The 24,714-nt window shown below is 45.0% G+C and overlaps 1 long non-coding RNA gene across 1 annotated transcript; it reads right to left on the bottom strand.

The window, feature by feature from the left end:
- Positions 1 to 4,979: 4,979 nt before the first annotated feature.
- Positions 4,980 to 6,946, bottom strand: LOC139037083 (uncharacterized). Its single transcript, XR_011489878.1, has 2 exons — positions 5,883 to 6,946; positions 4,980 to 5,433 (listed from the first exon to the last, which is right to left on the bottom strand). It is a non-coding gene; the product is annotated as an uncharacterized lncRNA (long non-coding RNA).
- Positions 6,947 to 24,714: the final 17,768 nt, after the last annotated feature.

Genomic DNA, 24,714 nt, shown 5'->3' on the forward strand with positions numbered 1-24,714 from the left:
ACCCCTACCCCCAATCATTGAGGCCTGGGAAATTCATGTCTGCCTGGGGCCAGATGAATTAGTCTATGGGCATACCAATCTTTATCCAAGCTAGTGACCAGATTTTCCGACCCCAAAATAGGAGCCACATGGTTTGACACAGGATTTTTGCTCTCATTCCAGGCAAGCATGGCAGTCTGGGAAATGTAGTTTCAATGTTGATAGGTGGACTTTCTAAGTAGTTCCATGGTCAGTGGAGAAGACAGGACCTTCAAAGAAGGGATTCTCAAGGAAATCAGAGCTGTATGGGTAACTTTAGTTCAGAGAAAAGAAGAAAACACTAGAAAAGAGAAACTTTGACTCATCCAGGAGGCAGTGGAAGGGGAGAAGTAGGAAGTGAGGAGAGAAGACTTGGAAGCACAGGCTGGATTTCTAAGGAGGCAGACAGAGATAAAGCTGTATGAGGTGAGAAGCGGGTGAACAGGCCAAAGAGTACCACGCATCAGTTAAATGCTCAGTTCTGCAGTCAGTCAGACTTCGGTCCAAACCTGGAGTATGTTACCCACCTGGGGGATCTTCAGCAGTAACTTAGCCTCTTTTTAGGCCAGGGGCTTCCCAGGTGGCACTTAATGGTAAAGAACCTGCCTGCCAAAGCAGAAGAACCAGGTTCGATCCCTGGGGCAGGAAGATCGCCCGGAGGAAGCCACGGCAACCCACTCCAGTATTCTTGCCTGGAGAATCCCATGGACAGAGGAGCCTGGCGGGCTACAGTTGGAAGCGTTGCAGAGTCAGACACGACTGAAGTGACTTAGCACACATAGGTAGCAGTACTGGTCTAGAGTGAGGTTAGTCGAGTTCGCATCCTGACTCTGTGACTTTGTGCAAGTTACCTAACCTCTCTGTGGCTCTTTTCTCCTCTGTAAAATGTAAACAACATCCACCTTCTAAGGTGTCCTAAGGACTTAGAATCTTAGAACAGTGCCTGGGACACTGGCAATCACTCAGCATATGTTAGCTATTGTTATTACCTCTGGGGCTTTTCTTCAAATGTAGCAGACAAAACACTTTTAGCTAACACATACATTTTAAAAAAATTTGAATAGTTATGAGTTTATTTTCGAGTGTATTAAAATATACGACTAGCACATCAAAGCTGTGGTTTCACTAATGTTGTTGCTTCAGGCAAGACTATGGAGAAAAAGGGAATCGATTTAAAGTTAATTTTAAAAATAAGAAAAGTTAATAAAATAAAAGTCAATTTAAAATATACAACACTGGAGGAATGTGGGTATGGAAGAAAATCATGCAGGCAATACCTAAATGGATCACAAACTTGGAAAATAATCTAGATGCCTTGTTCCTTTCTGCTTATAAAAAACCTTCTAAGGCACATGGGTGGAGAAATGAAGGAGGAAAGATAACTGATCTAGGTGCTATCAAAACTTTGCCCCCACCCCTCCCCGTCTGTAACCGCTGTTACATTCTCTTTGAGAATTCGGGAGGAAGGCCCAGGCCAGCAAGACCTTGACATCCTAGTGAGCTTTGGAACGCCCCCACCGTCCCCAGAAAGCACTGTGGATTGGGGGCGCTCAGGGAAGAGGAGCCGAGCTCTGGACCCCGAAAGCCAACTCCTCAACTTCGCTCTTCCGTGGCGTTAGGGCGATCTGGGCCTCTCTGATTTTTTTGGATCACTGGGTCAATCAGTCAGCCAATGCCTCGGGAGAAGTTTAATTAAGCTCAGATCGCCGGCGCGAGCTGCCAAAGGTCTCCCTGCCCGCCCCGCCCCCCGCACATCTGGTGAAAAGCTTCTCCCCTGCCCGGAGGGGCGGGCCCCGGCCCGCGCATGCGCACAGGCCCCACGCCCCGCGCCCCGCGGCAGGCTCCGCTCCCAGAACGGCGTTGCAAACTGTTGCATCAGACAGCAAGCAGCCGGCCGGGCCGCCAGGGTTTCTAGGAAGATAGGAAGGGTTTGAGATCCTTTGTGGTCTCTCGGGAGCCTTGGCCGTCACTTAAGGTGTTTACACACTGGTAACACGATCCCCTGAAATCTCATGCTTGCTCCAGTCGGGGGAGGGACTTAGCCACAGGTGAAAGGCGCTGAACTTCGCTGCTCCTGGCTCCCCACCCCACCTCCCCAAGGCACCAGACTGGACCAACCGAACTGGATTCGGTGCGCTTGAGTAAGGGCATGGCCCTTGAAGGAATGAGCAGAGTTTGATTTTTCTCCCCAACTACAAGAATGCCCCTGAGGAATTGCTCTCACTGTGAGAGTGCAAAACTAATTTCCCCAGACAAGCGCTATTGCCGGTTCCCAAGAGGGCTTGGAAAGATCCCCGCAGGAATATTCAGGGGTTTCCAAATCTCTTCAGCCCAGCAGCTGGACACGCAGACACTGACCATCAAAACCTTCTTGGTGAGTGGACACACGTCCTTCTTCACGGATCGGCCTTCTTTGGCAAATCTCAGCCCCCGTGTTAAGGAGGCTTTGGACATGAGCCACAGAATGCACAACCATGAACTCAGTGCAGACACAACACGCGTACACGTTCTCTAGATCCAAACAGCTCTGCAGCTCAGCTAATGGAAAAGTCCTTCTTAACCCTCTCTGGTCTTCTGGTCTACGTACGACCCGCTCCTTCCTCAAGAGGAGAGAAAATACTTCTGTATCTGGAAGGAGTGGGATTTTCAAGAAGAATGAGTACTGATTTGGAATCTACTTTCTAAAGGGATTTCCAGGGACATAATCTGAATTTTTGAATGTATTAAAACCAAGATCTTTCAGTATTAATGGATTTTCCAAAAAGACAGAAACTGGCAATTTACCTTCAGCATTCTGTCTTTGCTAGGGTGTTGATGGTGAAAATCTATTCCATTTGAATAATCTTGAAAGCTAAAACAGGCCTAGTGTTCTTCCTTCCCCTCATCACTATGGATCACTCAGGATCACTCAGTCCCAAGATTAAAAAAAAAAGACCCAAGAGACTCAAGCATTATCCCACACATCCTTTTGCCAGTTAGTCACGCATGCTTGTTTAAGCCAACATTTTCCTTTGGACAGTGAGGTACTGTGGCACTTTGGAAGTTTTCACCGTAGCAGATACTCCGTGGATATGGCCTGAGCTACTTTGGTCAATAGTGATCTTATAAACTGAAGTAATGACTATTGGAAATGGAAGGAACCTGGGCTAGTGGTGAAGCTGGAACATTTCTGAGCCTTGCTTCTGAAGATACATCAGGACTCAAGCCTCCCACCAAATATGGAGTCACCACAGTGGTATCTGGGGTCACAGGATGGAATCTCAGGGAGTTGCCGTAAGCTGACAGAATTTCAGGTATGTCTCAGCACCAGTCCTCACCTGGAGAAGGAACTCATTCACTACTCTTCGGCCTCTCCAGGCACAGAAGTTGGAACCATGAGGTCAGAAGCCAGGTGGGAATGGGAGAGAGTAAATTTCTCAGCCCATGTTAGGTTCTCTGCTGTACCGCTAGGATCTGCAATCGTAGGCCCTGGATGCATGCTTGTAGAATGAATGCACTGAAAGAATGAGGGAAGCAGCAGAGAGAAAAGATCAAAAAAGTCCAAGAATTTTGCAAGCAGCAGCCTGGGATGTTCAGGGCTTTCTTGTTTTGGGTAAGAGGGGACTCCTTCTAGTTCAGAGACATAGGGCAAGAGAGACACAGCTATTAAGTGACAAGTCTCAACAAGTTCCCTCTGCTTTGGTCTCCCAGTTTGGAAAAAAACCTCCAGTTGGTGAGTCCAGAGTTGGCCAGTCAATCTCAAACCAAGCCTAGTGACATCATCAACTATTGCTTCATCTCAACTGAATTCCCGGAGCAAACTTCTGGAAAAGTAAGGGGTCTGAGGGAGGGTGTGTGACTGAGATCCAGAGGACAGAAAAATCCCCCAGAAGCCACCCTTTAAAGCCATAAGCAAAGCGATAGCCCAGATGATTAGATGATGCAGACAGACACTGAAAGTGTGATTCGTTTTCCACATTCTGAGAGCTCACTCACAAATTGTCAACACTACACCCGGCCTAAACCTAGACAAAGCTCCTGTTCTAAAGGTTTATGATCTAAATTCCTTGTGGAAAGTCTGTCTTTGAAATGTTTAAGGCACCTCATTTAATCCTCATTTCCACTTCAAGTCAGGTACCTCCTTCCTGAGAAATCTACCACATTTGAAGTTTGTAGCTGGCCTTCCTTCTGTTTTTGCTATTTACGTGCCAATTTAAAGGGTGGAGAGAGCCACATTAGTTTAAAAATAAAACACAAATAGCGAAATGAGGCTTGGTTAAAGTAAAAACCACAGAAGGGATTTTTTCTTTTTCCTCTCATACTTTTCAGATTTTCCTAGAACCACCTTTATTTCCTCAGAGCCTGGGCACAGAAAGTGAGTGGGCCTCTCTGGATGCCCTTCCAAGGGAAAGCTGAATGCCTCATTCCTATTCTCCTCTCACTGCACCTTGAGGATTTGTTTTCCTGTTTCAGACAATTGAGTCTCAGACTGGGGCTCAGAAAGCCATTGAAACCCTTGTTTCACATGGGGTTTTTCTGAGCACTCTTAGAGTAGATTTTGATTTGTTTTTGCACGGTTTGTATCTTAACTATTCTGTTCAGCTGTATCAGCTTTTACATTCTGGGTAATGGGTGATAGGAATGTGTCTTTAAAGTCAGATAACTCCTGGTGGATTCCCAGCATTGCTACTTACCAGTCTTGTGACCTTACCTGTCAAATGAGAGTAATGATGCACACCTCTCCGGGCTGTAATGAGGATTAAGGAGTCAAGCAGAAAGGGCTCAGCACAACACAAGTACTTAATACACTGTCGCTATTACAAAAATAGATCCTTTTATCTATTAGCTCCTTCCTTAACCAATTTCCTTCTCTGGTTTTGGAGAAGGAAAGCAAGTTCAACATCCAATGGATTTTTTTTTTTTTTTTTTTTGCCAATTTTGCATCACCAGAGGGTTTATGAAGGAAAGGAGACAAGGCCGAGTTTGACTTGTAATGGGATGTCTTTTAATGGGATGGGATCGGTGTTCTTGCCTCTTAAGAGGTGACCACACCAGCAGTGCAGGGACAGGGGAAATCTTGAAGGCAGATGGTTGGGGTGGCAGGAGCACACACGATGGGGAAGCGTGGTCAGGAAAAGCAGGCCCAAGGCTGAGGTGCGCCACGCGGAATGAAAGGCTCTCACTTTGGGGTTCTGAGTCTCCGGGCCTGCAGGCGGAGGCCCGCCAGCCCCGGGGTCTGGGGACCGTGGGACCCGAGGCGCGTGCGGCAGCGCCCTCTGCCGGCCGCGCGGGGCAAGCCGCCAGTCAACGCAGCTCTGCAGGTGGGACCAGGGATCCCTCCCGCTGCCTCCGCCCCGGCTCCATCCCTTCAGAGGACCTCGCCGACTGGTCCCCGATCGGATTTCGGGAGGCGCATCTCTATCTGGCACCTGTGGACTGATTAGAGAAGATGCTTGGAAACATCCGATTCATCCGAGACCGGAGGCCGCGGAGAGCCACCCAAACCCCGCAGAGGCTGCGCCTCTGGGGACCCGGGGCCACAGCCTGCTGGGCTGTCGGAGGTGGTTTGGAAGTAACATCGCCTTTGGCCAAGACCGCGGGGTCGGCGGACAGAGAGGAGCCCTGGGTTCGCTTTCTGCCTCATCCATTTTCCAGCTAGGTGACCTTGGGCAAGGTACTTACATTTTCCGTGTGCCTTAATTTCCTCATCTTTAAGATGGAGAAAATGATTCCGACCTTGGCGAGTTAACCTGACAATTACACGGGATCAGACGGCCTGGGCTGAATTTGTGGCACTGGATATCAGCCAGCTGTGTGCCTGGGGCAAGTTACTTAACCTCTCTGTGCCCTGGTCCCTGCAAAATAGGGATAATAACGGTACTTACCTCCGAGGGTTTGTTGCCTGCAAAGCGCTTAACACCGTGCCCGGCACAGAGTAAGCGCTCAATAAATGGTGGCTACTGTGGCTGTGGTCGTTATTATTGTTCCTAGGACCGCCGAGCACACGAACAGAACTCTAACTGGCGGCTCTTACTAGTCTTTCTTGGGTCTGGCTATTTCTTTGCGGGCATTGTTAAAATCTTTTACCAGGCGCTAGCTGTCCTTATCAGTGGCCGAAGGACCGCCGGCCTTCCAGAGTTTGGAAAAATCGAGGTTCCCCTGGAGGAGGGAAAAGAACGCGGCCCGCGGACTGCGAGGACCGGACCTCCCGCGAGGATGCGCGCGCCGCCCCGCGCCTTCTCCGCCCGCGCCTCCGTTAGCGCGCGTCAGAGCCGCAGTGACGTCGCCTGGCCCCGCGGGCGGTGGGGAGGCGCGGCCTGGACGCGCGGGGAGCCGGGGATGGCCCGGGTGGCCCGGCCGCGCGAGTGCTCTGCGGTCCCCGGCGGCGACCGAGGCAGCCCGAGGAGCTGCGGGAGGGCCTGGGCGGACTCTCCCGCATCTGCCAGGCGCCGGGGCGCGCCCGGGCTCCGCCTGCAGCCCCGCGCGCCCCGGACCCGCCCAGTCCCGCGCAGGGCTGACTTCCTAGTGGCCGCTCAGCGTCTGCGTGGTCCTTCCTTCCCCTCCTGTCCTCTGCTTCCCCGCATCGCCCTTCTGATTCCTTTTCGTCCCCAGCGACCCGCTCACTTTCTTCTTCCTCTTCCCTCCTTCTGGACCAACTCACAGGCTGTGAGTGGTTAACAACCACCCACAGGAGGCGCCTCCCACTCCCAGCTCCATCTGCAGCCCTCGGGACGCCCAGTCTCTTCGCTGGCCTGGCCGGACAGTTCCACTTGGCTTGCCCTGCACGCATCTGCAACTCGCCGCGTCTTGTCCCTCTCGGGTGATGGCAGGGCCATCAAACTAGACACCTAGCGTTCCCCTCTAAACACCTCTCCAGGCACTCTCCATCTCTTCATTCTAATTCCAGGCAGTCTGGTTTAGGTGTCCCTCTCCCACTGGCTGTTAACATACTCCCCGCACTGCCGCCTCCTTCAAATCCATCCTCCGCACACCGCCAGAGCGGTGGACCTAGTCATGCCTGGCCATGCCTTTCTCCTCGTAAGACTGCCCGGACTGGGACCCCAGCCCATTCCGTCTTCACGGACACCCTCCTCTGCCGTTTTCTATCTGACACCTTTATCCCGGAGCTACTCCTGGGTGTCGGCCCCTGCTGGGACCAACAGTCTCTTTACTGCTGTGGGGCCTGATCAAGGGAATTTACACGTCCCTCCCCCTCCTCTTACTCATTCTCCAAAGCTTAAGATGTGAGTCACCTCTTCAAGACCGCCTTCCCGCTTCTGCTATCTGGCTGAGTGAAGTGGCTCTGGACCCCCAGAGCTTTCCGTCCCTGCTGCTTGAGTCATATTTGGCACGAAGGCCTGCTCTCTCAAGATGGCCTCTGAGGCTCTGCCCGGTCTCTGCACCGCCCCCCTCACCCCCAACCCCACTATCTTCCCCCATCTGCTCAGGTCACACTGGGATCTCAGTTCCCAGCTTCTAGGCTCGCCTTCCCAGGTCAGCATCTTTGTACAGCCTGTTCTCTCTGTCTGGTGTACCTTTCTGTCCTTTCTCACCTACTCAATGTTTGGCTCTCATCCTAAGTAAGCATCATTTCCTCAGCGACCTGTTCCCCTCCCCCCGTCCCCCATTCAGTTGAATTCTCCTTTGCTAGATCAAACCGTATTAGGGAAAAAGAACACCTACAGAGATTATATCTGTAACACCTGTTTATTCTATACCCCTCCCCTGGCACCCTCCTCCTTGCCAAAGTTTTAACATTTGCTGTTTTTTCTTAAAAAAAAAAAATTTTTTTTTCCTTGATTGGGTTATAGTTGATTTACAATGTGTTCATTTCAGATGTACAGCGAAGTGACTGTTACACTTTGTTGTACATATGTCCACACTTTTTAAGATTCTTTTCCCATATAGGTCATTACAGAGTATTGGAGTTCGCTGTGCTCCACGGTAGGTCCTTATTAGTTATCAGTTTTATATATAGTGGGCGTCCCCACTCAGCAGTAAAGAATCCGCTTGCCATGCAGGAGCCACAGGAGACACGGGTTCAATCTCTGGGTTGGGAAGATCCCCTGGAGGAGGGCATGGCAACCCCCTCCAATATTCTTGCCTTGAGACTCCCATGGACAGAGGAGCCTGACAGCCTACAGTCCATGGGGTTGCAAAGAGTAGAGTTCCTTGTGCTATGCAGTATGTCCTTATTAGTTATTGATTTTATATATAGTAGTTGGAGCTTCCCGGGTGGTTCAGTGGTAAAGAATCTGTCTGCCAATGCAGGAGATGCAGGAGACTCAAGTTTGATCCCTGGGTTGGGAGGATCCCCTGGAGGAAAAAGTGGCAACCCGCTCCAATATTCTTGCCTGGAAAATCCCATGGACAGAGGAGACTGGTGGGCTATGGAGCTGCAAAGATCTGGACACAACTGAGCGACCGAGCACACACACACACACACAACACACACGGTGTGTATATGTCAATCCCAGTCTTCCGATTTATCCCTCCCTCAAGTCTTTTTTTCCTGCATTTGATTTCAGTTAGGATTAATTTTTTTAAAAATTTCTGATTTTATATTGGAATATAGCTGATTAACAACGTTGGGATGGTTTCAGGTGTTCAGCAAAGCAACTCAGTCATACATATACGTGTATCCATTCTCCCCTAAACCCCCTCACATCCAGGCAGCCACATAACACGGAGCAGAGTTCCCTGTGCTACACAGTAGGTCCTTATTAGTTATCTATGTTACACATGTGTGCTAAATCGCTTCAGTCATGTCCAGCTCTGTGTGACCCTATGGACCCGCCAGACTCCTCTGTGTATGTGTTAATCTCAATCTTTACCCGCAAGTCTTTTCTCTTTCTTTAAGGACAGAACTTTACAGATCTAAAGTGGCACCCTCTGAACTCATTTTTGTCCCTTCTCTTAGGTACCCACTCTTCTGTACTTGGGGTTCATCATTCTCATATGTGCTTTTGTATTTTTTTTTTTATTACAAACATTTGTGCCTATAAACACTTCATAGGATTGTTTGGCATGCTTGTAAACTGAAGAAATGGCATTTGCTCGATATATCATTGTGTAACTTGCTTTTTTCACTCAGCACTGTGATTTTGAAATGTAGCCACACTGATACATGTGGTTCTAAATCATATATTTTCACTGCTGATTAGGGCCCCATTGAATGCATTCACCACCTTTTACTCATCTCCTTGTGTAAGACATTCAGCTAATTTTCACATTTTTTTGTTGTTAGAAACAAGGCTACGATTAATTTTTTTTTTTTACCCATCCCCTTGTGTGAAAGTAGCCAGCTGGGTAGATACTTGGATATGGGATTGCTGGGCTCAGGCCGTGTGAATTGGCAGCTTTACTGGGGATGAACAGTTTTTCAAAGCGGTTGTACCAATTTACACCTCGATAGCAATGTATGAGTTCCCATGGTTGGCTTCCTCAACAACACTTTGGTAATGTCAAACTTTAAAACTTTTGCCAAGCTGGTGGGTGTGAAATGGTATTCCAGTGTTTGAATTTGCAACTCCCTGTTTACAAGCGAGACTGAGCATGCTTTCATTTGTTTATTGGCGATTTGCCTTTTGTCTTTTTTAAATTGCCCCCTTGGTTTATTTGACAGTGCTTCTATTGGATTATCTCTTATTATGAGTAGGAGTTCTTTATGTATTCTGGATACTAGTTCTTCGTCAGGCTGTAGCCCATCTGGTGTCTTCTACTCCACTCAAGTGCAGTTTTAAATCAGTCTGTGTAATTGTTTGATTAATGGCTGACTTTCCTACTAGACTGTAAGCTCCACGTGAAGAGGTACCGTCTCCTGCAAGGGACGCAATGTCTAAAAGCGTGCATGCGTGCCACGTCACTTCAGTCATATCTGACTCTGTGTGACTCTATGGACCATTGCCCACCAGGCTCCTCTGTCCACGGGATTCTCCAGGCAAGAATACTGGAGTGGGTTGCCGTTTCCTTCTCCAGGGGATCTTTCCCACCCCGGGGATCTAACCCACGTTTCTTAAGTCTCCTGAATTGGGAGGTGAATTCTTCATCACCAGCGCCACCTGGAAGCTTGTCTAACACATACCAGGAACTTAATAATAAACATTCCTGTGCTGACTTGTATTGGCATCGTTTGTCTTTTTACATGCTCACCGCTTGAACTCGCACCTTCAGTGACCCTCAAGGCTATAAACTCCTTGAGAGCAGGAATCTGGAGCTATTTTATTCATTTTTTTGTGTCTCTGTTTCTATCACAACACCTCTGGCACAAAGTATATAGCCAATCATTTTTGCTTAATTTCCTTTGAGTTCCTTCTTTTCTTTCTTCTCAACCCATCTTCTATCCCTAAGTCCAGTTATGTTACCTGTAAAATGAATAATGAAAACATTCTCAGCTGTTTGTGTGAATCCCACAATACAATGTATTTGAGGAAGTAGAGCAGTGCTTAGCACACAGTTAGCGCTCAATAAGTGGTGACTTTCATTATTCCCAGAACAATCATTTTGGTGACTAAAGATACACTCTATTTAATTTTAACAGATAGAGTTCTTTCAGAGAGAGAGAATAAAAGTGAACTTCCTGAAGATCTGGTGAGCAGTTTTTTTTCTCCCTCTCTCTATTGGCATTTGACCCACTATAGAAGGCTCAGTCCCAACATGATCTCTGAAAAGCATCAAATATCATTCTTCTCCCTTTCTTTTATAAATTCCAGACATATCAAAGGCATATGAACCTACATAGAATTCAGACCTTTAAGTGGAAACATATAAAGGCCAATTCCACGTCTTTGGCCAGAAGTCAGAGAGCAGAAAAAAGGGTCTGTCAGTGATACCAGGAGTGGGATTTAGTGACTGCAGCCAGGGACAAAGCGGAAGGCTTACATCTGTTTCCTACATCTGCCATTGATTGTGTGACCTTTGATCTATTTATAAAATGGAGAGAATAATTCTTGCTTTCTCTGGAGGTTGAACTTCATTAATTACTCATTTTAAAATGCTTTGAGATCCTCGACATGAAAGGCAGTTTGGCTGTATTTACACAGCGCTCCCAATAGGTAAATGATCCAGCGACATCTGTGCAAACAGCTCAGGGATCTGATCTCCTTTTTTACCAGAAAGTGAGGCCCCAGGAAGGCGGATTGTTGGTCCTGAGTTGTAAGTTGGCGACAGACAGGGGGAAGCCCCCTTCATCTCCGGCCCGGAGCTCGCAGGAATGAGACATCTCAGGGCAGCCTTATTTGATCAAGATGTCACGCTACTCAGAGGCCTGTCATCTCTAGGGTTTCATCTCTGCATGAGGAAAGCAGGTGGCTGCACCAGGCCCACTGCAACGTGAGCCCAGCAGAGAGAACAGTTAGAGCGACGGCGACCGAGGGCAGCAGCCTCTCTCCGTCAGCTTCAGGAGGGACTTTGCCGAGAGACATAACAGGAGAAGGTGGGCTGAACCCAGACAGCGGCCCAGGCAGGGCCCCTCTGGAGGCTCACCTTCTCCTCAACTCAGAGAGCTGGGAAAAGGACCTGAAAGAAAGCGACCGGGAGGGCTGAGGACAGCTCGGCTTCCTGACGTCTCAGGATAGAGCCCATCCCTACTGCGGCTGTTGGAACCAGCAGAGATTGTCTGGTGGTTGGAGAAGTGAGCCCTGGAGCCAGAAGACCAGGCTTTAAAATCCAGCTGCAAACTTACCAGCTGGGCAGTTTGGTCTCTGAGCCTCAGCGCCCCAATTGGGGTGGGGGGTGGTGGTGGATAATAATATCCCAACTTGTCAGGGTCGTTAGGGAGATTAGGCAGGAAAAGGCATGTGACCGTGTGCTGCTTGTGGAAGGGATTCAACCAGTACTCATGAAAGAGGTGAAAACACTACAAATTCAGGACCGAACAGAGCTCTCTCCCTTTGCTTAAAAAAGTCTTCCTCTCTTTATTCTTAAACTAATACTTGTATGTGATTTAAAAAAATCAAACAAGCCAAAAAACAAAATTCACAACATCATGAAAGAAGATTCAGTGAAGAGTGAGTGTCTCTCTCATTGAAAACCCCCCGTTTTTTTTGGCTACCCAGCTTACAGGATCTTAGTTTCTTGACTGGAGATCAAACCCACACCTCCTGCAGTGGAATCACAGAGTCCTAGCCGCTGGGCCACCAGGAAAGTCCCTCATTTTAGCCTCTTGTCACCAATTTCTCCTCCCCTGGTGGCAATAAATAGTACCAGGTTCTGGTCTACCTTTCCAAACCTGGGCTATGCACCGTATAAGGATCTACATGGATTTTGAAATTTACCTTTTTTTTTTTTTTAAACTAAACAGTGTATTTTGAAAGTAATCCATTATCAGTATATGTAGGGTCACCTCATTCTTTTTAAGGCTGTGACTGTTACACTATAATTACGTAGCTGGTCTTTTACAGATGGACGTTTAGGTCTGTATTAGTTTTATTTATTGATTTATTACCACCAGCTTAGTGGCTTAAAACAACACGAATCTATTATTTTACAGTTTTGTACACCGCAAATGCTGGGCTAAGATCGAGGTGTGGGCAGGGTTTCCTTTCCCCTGGACACTGTAGGGCAGAATCTGTTTCCTTGTCCATTCTAGCTTCCAGACACGTCTAGGCCTGCATTCCTTGGCTTGTGTCCCCTTTCTGCATCTTCAAAGTCAGCAACCATAGGTGGAGTTGTTCTCTAGTCCCTTTATTCTGACTCTCCTTTTATGCTTCCTTCTTTCATGTCTGAGGACTCTTGTGGTTACATTGAACCAACCTAGATAATCCAGGATAAGCTCCCTGTTTTGAGTTCAGCTGTTTAACAATTTTTATTCCATCTTCAACTTTAACTCCCCTTTGCCAGGCCTATTTACAGGTTTTGGGGATTAGGATGTGGACATTTGTGGGGGGGACGTTATTCTGCTTACCTATCTTTTATTTCCTATCTTTTGTTGTTACAAACAGAGCTGATGAATGTCCTTGTATAAATATCATTTCCTACCTGTGAATAGGTATATATTGTAAGATCAAGTCTGAGAAGCAGTGTCTATGTGGAAGGGTGTGTTTTTTAAAAAAAATCTTTGGAAGGTATTGTCAAATTTTGCTCGAAAGGGATTATAATAATTTACATAGCAACTATTGTACTATTATGTAGCAGTGCGGGCTCCCCCTGCGCACCCCCCACCCCAGTGTAACTCAACGGTAAAGAATCTGCCTGGAATGCATGAGCTACAGGTGACGCGGGTTCAATCCCTGAGTTGGGAAGATTCCCTGAAGGAGGGCATGACAACCCACTCCAGTATTCTTGCCTGGAGAATCCCATAGACAGAGGAGCCTGGCAGGCTATAGTCCATAGGATCGCAAAGAGTCGGACATGACTGAATTGACTTAGCATGCATATAGGCATGTACCAGTGCAATTAAAAATAATTAGTAGCCCTTATTATTTTAGAGCAGTTTTAGGTTTACAGAAAAATTAAACTATCCGGAAAGGATAGTTCTCACGTACGTCCTCCCATGGTTCCCCCTCCTGTATACATGTTGTATTACTGTGGTACGTTTGTTACAATTGATGAACCAATGTTGATACTATTATTAACGGAAGTCCCTAGTTTATATATACTAGGATTCACTCTTGGCACTGTACATTCTTCCTTTTTTTTTTTTTTTTAATAACATTTACTTTATTTACTCATTTGGCTGCCCTGGGGCTTAGCTGTGGCACGTGGATCTTCGATCTCGTTGTGGTGCTTGGGATCTTTGGCTTCGGCGTGTGGGGTTTAGTTTCCTGACCGGGATCAAACCCAGGCCCTGGCACTGAGAGCAAGGCGTCTTAGCCAGTGGACTACCAGGCGTAGTCCATTGGCACTGTACATTCTATGGGCTTTGACAAATGTATAATGACACATACCACAATAATAGTATACACAATAGTTGGGCCTAAAAGTCCTCTCTGTTCTGCTTATTTTTCCCTCTCTCTTCCCCACCCCACTTCAGTTCAGTCCAGTCGCTCAGTCATGCCCAACTCTTTGCTACGCTATGGACTGCAGCACGCCAGGCTTCCCTGTCCATCATCAACTCCCAGAGCCTGCTCAAACTCATGTCCATCAAACACTGATATTTTTACTGTTTCCCTAGTTTTGCCTTCTCCAGAATGTGGTATAGTCCCCTTTTCAGATCGGTTTCTGTCTTCTAGCAATATGCACTTAAGATCCCTTCATGGTTTTGTGTGTGTGCGCCTGTGGCTTGATAGCTCTTTTTTATTGCTAAATAATAGCCCATTGTATGGAGGAGCTCAGTTTATATTGCCGTCACCTCCATCACTTACTGAAGGGCATCTTGGTTGCATCCAGGATTTGGCAATTTTGAAGAAAGCTAATGTAAACATCTGTGTGCAGGTTTTTGTGTGGACATAAGTTTTCAACTGTGCCAATTTTTTCACACCTTTGAATATGCAGTATTTTTTTAAAATTAATTTATTTTTTAGTTGAAGGATAATTGCTTTACTGAATTTTGCTGTGTTCTGTCAAACCTCAACATAAATCAGCCATAGTGAATATGCAGTATTTTAACAAGCTTTTTCATTTTGGTTAACTTGATAGTTGACAGTGGTAGCTAATCATTGTTTTCATGTACATTTCTTTAAAGAAAAGTGAAGCTTGACGTCTTTTTATATTTATATTTTAATTCCTGGCAATGATCTGTTCACGTATATTCTAGTGGCTTGCTTGCTTTTTTTTTTTCTTTAGTGAGTGATACAATCTTTTTATATAATAAGTAAATTGGAAATTTGTGTTATATTTTTATAAATATTTTGTCCAGTTTATTATTTGTCTTTTGTTTTTTTTTATGTTGAAATTTAAAACATTTATAAGTCAAATTTGTGCCTTTAGTTTTCTTTTGAGGCCTTTGTGTTTTGTGTCTTGACTTTTCCCACTTTGAGATTTTAATCTCCTGTTTAATTCTCATGTTTTTATGGTTTTAATTTTTACATATAAGTCCTGGATACATCTGGATATATTTAGTAGAAAGGAGCAAGGTAAGATTCCAAATGCTGTTCCTTCCGCCCCCACCCTACACTGTAATCCATCGAGGACTGTTGTTCTAGTATCATTTTCAGTAGAATACATCTTTCCTTTTATCGAAAATACCATCTTGATTATGTACTAAATTCTAGTGGGTATTTGTGTCTTTTCTAGTCTTTTGAGATGACTGCTGTTTCATTATTATTATTTTTTAATATTTATTTGTTTGGCTGTACCAGGTCTTTGTTTCAGCACACGGGATCCTTGATCTTAGCTGTGGCATGTGGGATCTAGTTCCCTGACCAGGGATTGACCCTGGGCCCCTGCATTGGGAGTGCTGAGTCTTAGCCACTGGACCACCAGGGGAGTCCCTCCATTATTTTTTTAATAACAGATTTATTGAGATATAACTCACATACTATAAAATTCACCCCTTTAAGCATACTATTCAGTGAGCGAAGTGAGTGAAAGTCGCTCAGCTGTGTTCAACTCTTTGTGACCCCATGGACTACACAGTCCATGGAATTTTCTAGGCCAGAATACTGGAGTGGGTAGCCTTTCCCTTCCACAGGGGATCTTCCCAACCCAGGGATTGAACCCAGGTCTCCTGTATTGCAGGCAGATTCTTTACCAGCTGAGCTATGAGGGAGGCCCAGACAAATAGCCACTCCTCATAAACTCAGCCAGCCGATGAGGATGGGATGCTTTTTAGTATATTCACGGAGTTGTGTAACAATCACTGTTATCCAGTCCAACAACGTTTATGTCACCCCACAAAGAAACCTCGTACCCATCGGCAGTCATTCTCTACTCCTTCCTGCCCCTGCCTCCTGGCAGTCACTACTCTGTTTTCGTTCCTATGATTTTCCTCTTCTGGACATTTCATATAAATAGAATTAAGTGGTATGTGGCATTTTATGATTGACTTCTTCCACTTAGCATAACATTTTCATGGTTCATTCATGTTATAGCTTGTGTCAGTACTTCACTCCTTTTTAGTGGCATATAATATTCCACTGTGTGGCTCTACCACTTTCTATTTTTTTTTTTACCACTTTCTATTTATCCATCCATCAACTGATGTACATTTGGATTGTTTCCACTTTTTGGCTATTGCAAATAGTGCTGCTATGAACATTTGTGTACAAGTGTTTGTGTGGATGTATGTTTTCGGTTCTCTTGGGCATGTATATAGGAGAGGAGTTGCTGGGTCACATGTAACTCTGTTTAATGTTTTAGAAAGAACTGTCAGAGTGCTTTCCAGACTGACTGCATTATTTTACATTCTTAACAGCACTCTATGAGGGTTCCAGTTTCTCCACATCCTCACCAACACTTGTAAATATTTGTCTTTATGATTATAGCCATTCTTATGGGTGTGAAGTAGTATCTGATGGTGGCTTTGATTTGCATTTCCCTAATGACTGATATGGAGAAGGCCATGGCACCCCACTCCAGTACTCTTGCCTGGAAAATCCCATGGACGGAGGAACCTGGTGGGCTGCAGTCCATGGGGTTGCTAAGACAACCCTGAGAGACTGAGCGACTTCGCTTTCACTTTTCACTTTCATGCATTGGAGAAGGAAATGGCAGCCCACTCCAGAGTTCTTGCCTGGAGAATCCCAGGGACGGCAGAGCCTGGTGGGCTGCTGTCTATGGGGTCGCACAGAGTCGGACACGACTGAAGCGACTTAGCAGCAGCAGCAATGACTGATAATGTAGAACATCCTTTCCTGTGCTTATAGAACATTTGTATGTCTTGTTTGGATACATTTCTGTTTCAATTCTTTGTCATGTAAAAATTTAATTGTTTGTCTTTTTTATTGAATTGTAAGAACTCGTCATATACTTTTACTCTTATCAGATTTGCAAATATTTTCTCCCTTTCTGTGAGTTGCATTTTTACTTTCTCAGCGGTGTCCTTTGAGGCACAAAAGGTTTTAATTTTGTTGAGGTCCAAGTTTTCCCTTTTGTTTGTGGTTTTGGTGTCATATCTAAGAAACTACATTATGTTTTAATGTTTGGCAAAGTGTCTATCCCCACTTTCTCTCCCCCCACCCACCCACCCCCTGGGCTATTCTTGCATGCTTATTTTTTTCACGTGAACTTTAGAATCAGCTCATCTTGTTCCAAAAGCGATTCTTTCAGTATGTTTTAAAAATTGGAATCACTGTATATATGAATGATTTGTGAGAACTGACATCTTTACAACTATACATCTTCCTATTCAGAAATGGGATATGTCTTTACATTTATTCAGACTATTATGTCATTGTAAAGCATTCTTCTTATTGATTTAACACATTGAAGTAGTTGTGTTTTCTGTTGTTGCTTCTATGACTGGAATCTTTTCTTATGTTTTCTGACTGGTTGCTGACTGCATGTAAGAAAGCTGCTCACTTCTGCTTATCAGCCCTATAACGTCATCTTATTTGATATTGAGTGATTTTATTGATAATTTCTGAATGAGTTATCCTGTGTTTTCTAGGTGTACAGTCATATCATCTAAAAATAATGACAATTTTGCTCTCTCCTTTCTTGTTTTAATACTTATTTCTCTCTGTTGTCTAATTGTCTAGGCCAGCACTTCTAGAACAGTGTTAATAATGGTGGTGTTAGTGGAAATCTTTGCCTTCTTCCTGACTCTACGGGAAGTGCTTCCAGTTACAGACTTTGCAGAGAGACAGCTGTCAGCACCTGAGTCTTTCTTTTATTGTGTTCTCTCTGTCAGATTTCACACCGTGTTATGGTAGCTTTCATAAAAAGAATTTGGAAGTTTTCCCGCTTTCTCTTTGCTCTGGAACAATTTAAATAGCAGGTAGAATCCACCCATGAAACCATCTGGACTTGACACTTTTGGAGGATATAGTTCTTTGAAAAGTCCTCAATTTATCTTATAGTATTTAGTTTGTTTCAGTTTTTCTGGAGTATATTTTTTAAAACTCTCTTGAAATTCATCATAATATTTTCTCTTTTCCTAGGGAATTCTTGATTGAACCCAGGGCTTTTAACCATTTTGGCTTGGGTTGACCAACCTACTGCTTATGATTTTATTAATTAGTCTGGTGTCTATGGTGGTTTCCCAGCTCTCAGTTCTTATTTTGTGTATTTGATCTTTCAAAAACTGATAGGGGATCTTCCACTGCAAGACTGCCTGTTTGGACAGCCAGTCTGAAGCTGATTGTACCCAAGACTGAAATCTCCCCCTGACCATCCAGCTTGGATGTTTTTGTTCGAGATGACATAAGACATTCCTTTGTGTCCATGGCCTTTGCTGTGATCAGTTGTTTCCACGTGCCAGACTTTGTGCTAAACTCTTTCTGTGTTTTTTTCTCATTTGCACACCATCCCACATGATAGGTAATATTGCATTATTCCCATTTTACCAACAAGAAAACAGAGATTCAGAGAGATGAAATAACTCACCCAAGGTGTGGTCAAGCTGGTCTCTGACTAGGCCTGTCCGCCCCAGGACTCATTCTAAGTAGGGGGCCTTTACCCCAGCCCACTCTCATTCTGCCCCTGCCTTTTACCTCCCCTGGTGTCAGCAGCAGAGGAACGGCCTCAGTTGGTGGACTTCCAACTCGGGCTCCCGTTTTCTGGACTTCTGAGTTGCCTCACACTGTGACCCCCCCACTCCATCTCTTAGATAATTTTTGGCAGCTGGCTCGGGGCCAGTCATGGTGCTAGGTGCTGGGAAAACAGCACTTACAATCCTGGAGGAGAGAGACGTGTCATCAGTTAAATAAGATTCACGCTTAGGTGGCAGGAACAAACCAAACAAACCGAAACCAAAAAACCAACCATCAGATCATTGTGCCTTGAGGTTCAATTGTAAATAGAGCCCAGAACTAGTTTGCATCATACGCTCCTGACCCTTAATGGTGGTGTGAGCATGCCATGCTGCTTTATGCCTCTGAGCCTGTGTTTCCACGTCTATAAAGGGCGGATGACATCACACGTTTTTCACATTCTAGGGATGCAGCTTACAGTTGATGTCGCTCAGGGATGCTTGGCAGTGCTGGATTTTAAATTTTAAAAAAATTTTCTTTTTGTTACATCAAATAGTGGTGTGTCCTATTGGTGATCTTAGATCTGACGACATAGGATGATAATCACATGGGTTGCTGTGAGAATGACCTGAGATCATGTCAAATGGGAAACCCCGCAACTTCAGGCAAAGCAGTGCAAGAAGCAGGGGTGGGGATTCGAATCCCAGACCTGTTGTCCCTACCGTGCTCGATGACCGCGCGCAAATTGCCCCTGTTGTGAAGTCCTCACATTTCCTTCTCTGGCTTTCCTTCTCAGCAAAATGAGAGATCTATTTATTTCATTAATTCAGCCAACAAGTCCTGAGCACATTTTCTGGGCCAGGCATGGTGCCCCAGGGGAAGGACCTGGGTCAGCAGAGTGAGGGCACAAAGCTTCGCTTGGGAGCAGTGCTCCAGGAAAGGTAGAGACGGGAAGGCTGAGCCCATCTCATGCAGCTCCTCCAGTTTAATTTCTGTCCTTCTGGAGCTAGGAGGGCCAGATGGGACAGGGTGAGTTTAGGGAGGCCGAGTGGTATAGCGGTTAATGTACAGGATGTGGAGTTGAATAGTCTTGGACAGGCTCTGTCGTTTTCTAAGCTGTGTGACCTCCGGCCAATGACTTAACTTCTCTGAGCCCCAGGAGCCTTGACCGTAAAATGAAAGTGGCAACAGTTTTTATTTCTCAGGACTGTTCTGAATACTGAATGAAATGCAGTATGTAAGGCCCTCAGCTCTGTGCTGGATAGCACCCAGCAATTAATGGCTGACAACTTGCCTTCTTCCCTCTGTTTCTCCCTCCCTCCTTCCCTCTTTTCTCCTTATTGTTCTTCCTTACTCTGCCCCTTCTCCCAGTTTACCTGCTGTACTTGAGAAGCAAAAACTTGTTAGGAATCCCCTTGTCCAAAGCTTCCCACTTTGTTTTGTTTTTAAAGAAGTACTTATTTATTTGTCTGTGCCAAGTCTTAGTTGAGGCATGTGGGATCTAGTTCCTTGACTGGGAATCAAACCCCGGCCCCCTGCATTGGGAGCGCAGAGTCTTAGCCACTAGACTACCAGGGAAGTCCCCCAAACCTTCCCACTTTGTATTTGGTTTGTTGGCACACAGAAAACATTGGCCTTTCCCATTGCTGACTTTTGCAGTGACTTCTGCCCTTGCTTGGAAGTTTCTGATACCGGTCTGCCACGATCGCCCAGCGCTGAAGGGTCTCAGGCAGGATGTTTTCCTCTGTGAGGCAGGACAGACACAGAACCCAAGGCCTAGGGACTTTTCAAGGGCCTGGGGAAAAATTTGAAATCTGGAAAACGTGATTGGTACTAAAATAGGAAAAGAAACTCTAAGATCAGGAAGTGTTTAATTAAAAATCTTGAAAATGTAATATTGTGTTAACTTCATTACTTGTTAAAATTTAGGGTTTCTTTATATTTGAAAACAATTTATAGGTTGGATTTTGTTTACTTTCTAAGAGTTCCCCAATATGCACAATAGTTACTGAGAAATTATTGCCAATTGTAAGTTGAGTTGTTCACCAGTTGTAAATTAAATGAGTATGTTTAGCCAAATTCAGTAGCAAAAGTATTAAAAGGCCTTTCAAGAATTTTATAGTTAAAATTGTTAATATGGAGTATTTTAGGTATTTTATACAACATAAGGCCTCTCTAGGGCCTGAGAAAGTCTTTAAAATGCCATTAACCCTGTTTCTAGTTCTCCTATTTTTTTTCTCCTAGGATAGCTGATTATTCTAGCCTTTTGTAAGACATCTAATATTTAGAATTTGTAAAAATTTTTGAAAATGTTCACAATTTTATAAAAAATTGCAGGATATTAAACTGTAGATCAGTTTGATCTCAAGTAGCTTAAAAAACTCACACGTGCATTAAAAAAAAAGGGACTAGAAAGAAATATATTAGAATGTTAACAGACTCCCTTGGTAGAACAACTTGCATAATTAGCTTTTCTTTTTTATAGTTTTCAGACTTTCCAAATTTTCTACAATGAAAATGCATTACAATCAGAAAAACAATTTTTGGTAGTTAAAAATTTTTTTTCCTACTACAAAAGTAATTTATGCTCATTATAGAAAAATCACGGAATACATACAAGCATAAGGAAGGAAAAGAAACATGCAAATTCCACCCACCCAGAGACAACCACTGGGTCCTTCCAGACCTTTTTTATGCATACATAAACATTTATATTTTTATCACAAAACGGGATCATTCTGTACATAGTACTGTTTTGAAAACTGCTTCTTTCTCTCACAATGTATATTGAGAACATTTTTTTTTAATGTCAACAGCACATTTCTACAAGATGATTATAATGGCAGCATACCACCGCATTTTAAGGAGGAACCATAATTTACTTAACCTCTAATTATTAGACATGAATGCTACTTCCCAATTTTCTCTATTACAAAGGGTACTATAGTAAAAATATTTTAAAGCACCTAAGAATACTTCATTTTCACAAGGAAATCGTAAAGCACTACCTGACATTTATTTTTTGAAAGATGCCAGGCTCTGAGGATCCAAAGGTGTTTAAAAGTAATGATTCCTGCTGTGAAGGAGTTTCCAGTTCTGCAGAAGACAGGGGCGGGAGCCGGGAGCTCTACCTGAGACAGCCAGGAAAAGGGGCTGTCAGGGAGGGTGACTCTGAGCTGAGACTTGATGGAGTGAGCGTTCAGCAGGAACGCAGGGTCAGGGGAGCAGGGAGACCTTCACAGACCCAGAGAACACGAGAAGAGGAAAAGGGAAGGTAGCATTTAATCTAGAGCCTGGCAGGTGCGTTCACCTTTTCTCGTTTAATCCTCACAGCAACACTGCAAAGGTACCTATCTGATTAGAATTCCTACACTTCCCAGGTGGCACAGTGGTAAAGAGTCCGCCTGCCAAAGGAAGAGTCATGGATTTGATCCCTGGTTTGGGAAGAACCCCTGGAAAAGGAAATGGCAACCCTCCCCAGTATTCTTGCCTGGAAAATCCCATGGACAGAGGAGCCTGGCGGGCTGCAGTCCATGGGGTCGCAGAGAGTCGGACACGACTGAGCGACTGAATACACACATACATACTTTCCAGCCCAGGAAACTGAGGGTACTGGGCTTGTTTTAGCTAGAGATAGAGTCAGGATTTATTCTTTTTAGTTTTATTTATTATTATTATTTTTTGGATGTGGGTCATTTTTAGAATCTTTATTGAATTTGTTACAATATTATTGCTGTTGTTTATGTTCTGGTTTTTTGGCCATGAGTCGTGTGGAGCCTTAGCTTCCTCATCAGGGATCAAAGCCACACCCCCCGGCATTGGAAGGCAAAGTCTTAATTGATGGACCTCCAGGGAAGCCCCTCCAGCTCAGATTTAGACCCAGGTCTCAATTACTCTTAAACCCAAGCTCTTTCTTTCTTCCTTTCTTCTCTTCTGTCTGATGATAGCAGAAGCAGTCCTGTGGTCCCAAGGAAGGTAAGAAAAAGTTGAATTCCTTTCCTTCTGATTTTTCTTGGTGGTAAACGTCCCCCGCCCCAGCCATTTTAAGGCCTATGCCACTGCCACCCCTACCTGCACTCCCCACCCCTCACCCCGCCCTGCTGCCATAAAGAAGTATTTCAGTTCCAACCCATTTTGGTCTTTTCTTCACAGAGCCTGAAAGAGAAGCGGGAGCACCCAGCCGCCATCTTGGGTGCTGCTTTTTGCCACCGCTTGATCAAGCTGTCCTCTCGCCAGCTTGTGTATTTTAGCACAAAGACCCAAAGTTAGGCTCGGAGGGCTGTGTTTTGGGATTGGTGAGACATACGGTGGGGCAGGAGTGTGGGGGCTGGGGGTGGCGAGAAGTAGAGGGTGAGCTGGAAAGGTGGGCTAGGCCACAGCCCGCTTCCTCCTGTCTGCTAGTGAATGGCCTGGTTAAATGGTTTCTTAGGAAGAAGGGCCAGACAGCTCGAAAAAGGATGCTTTAGCCTCCAGAGAGATAGGTGGTGGAGAAAACATGATATGGACCAAAAAGAATAATAGTTAACATTTTTTGGTTGCCAGGCACTGGTCTAAGCGTTTCAAATATTTTAATTCTCTTAATTCTTTGTGGGGTATGTCCTATTGTTATCCTTGTTTTCCAGATGAGAAAGCTGAAGCACAGACAGGTTAAGTAACTTGTCTAAGGGCACACAGTAAGTGAAAAAGCCAAGATTTAGACTGAGGCAGCCAACTCAACCTTTAGTTTAGCCCTAGCAAAGCTGAATGAAGCTGCCTATTTAACTCCATGAAGACAGGGGAGGGGAAAGTGAAGGGTGCGCCTTTGCAAGTCTGAACACCAGTGCCCAGCTCAACTTCTGAAACACAATGCACTGTCAATAGATATTATTTATTAATATTTATTATAATAGCATAATCACACAACATTATGTTAATTATAATTATACAATATTACAAGAATATTAATGATTAAACATGGATGAGATTAGTCTGAATGAAAACAGTGGCGTTGGTTTCCAGGTTGGTGGCTAGGGGGATGGTGGTGTCATTAATGAAGCTCATTGCGAAAAGGGTTGCGGAAGAAAGCTGTGCTTGGGCCGTATTAACTGAAGGGTCTGTGGCCTTAGCCTTGGCTCTGAAGAGCAGCTCCCTTGGAAACTGTATAAAGCTTGTTCTTCTGAATTTGATGGCAAAACTAACAGGTTTACAAACTTCTCACATGCTAATTAAGAAACTAATTAAAACCCATCAGTTCTAAAAGGCATATGGTTTATTTAAGGTTGATCCAAAATTGATATTTGCTTAAACAATATTTTAATAAATCAAAAAATGAATTGGCTCTAGTAACGCTAGCATGGTGTTCTCATTTACTGGCCATGTTTCACATGTGCTTTTTTCCATTTGGAAGAAATTAAATGAGATAGCTTAGATAAAAATGCCTAATGCCTCACCGACATTTAAAATTTCCTTGTCCTTGAACTCCACAGCAATTCTGTGTTGTAGGCAATGTCTTTATCCCCCTTTTACAGATGAGGAAGCAGGCATAATTAAGAGAAGTTAAGGGACACACACAAGAAACTTTTACAAGGAAATAGAAAAGCCAGAACTCATACCTAGGGCTTCCTCCAAATAATTCCCCCATAAAGTAATCATCCCCAAGCTTGAAAGTGAAGTGAAAGTGTTGGTCGCCCAGTCGTGTCCAACTCTTTGTGACCCCTTGGACTGTAGCCCACCAGGCTCTTCTATCCATGGAATTCTCCAGGCAAGAATACTGGAGTGCATAGCCATTCTCTTTTCCAGGGGATCTTCCTGACCCAGGGGTCAAACCCAGGTCTCCTGCACTGCAGGCTGATTCCTTACTGTCTAAGTCGCCAAGGGAAGCCCACCAAACCTGGCTGCTTACAACGGTAAAACTTGTTATCTCACACAGTTGTTGATGGTTTGGAATCTGGGAGGGGCTTAGCTGGTGCTCTCACAAGTTTGCTCTCAAGCTGTTGGCGGGACTGCAGGGTTTGAAAGCTTGACAGGGACTGGGCATGGCTTTTGGTAGGAGCCCTCAGTCCCTCTCTGTAGGGATGCTTGTGACGTTGTTGTTCAGCGGCTCGGTCGTGTCCGACTCTCTGAGACCCCACGGACTGCAGCACACCCGGCCTCCCTGTCCATCACCAACTCCCGGAGTTTATTCAAACTCATCACCATTGAGTCAGTGATGCCACCCAACCATCTC

This window comes from Odocoileus virginianus, chromosome 10, assembly GCF_023699985.2.
Source record: "Odocoileus virginianus isolate 20LAN1187 ecotype Illinois chromosome 10, Ovbor_1.2, whole genome shotgun sequence".
In the NCBI taxonomy this organism is placed as follows: Eukaryota; Metazoa; Chordata; class Mammalia; order Artiodactyla; family Cervidae; genus Odocoileus; species Odocoileus virginianus.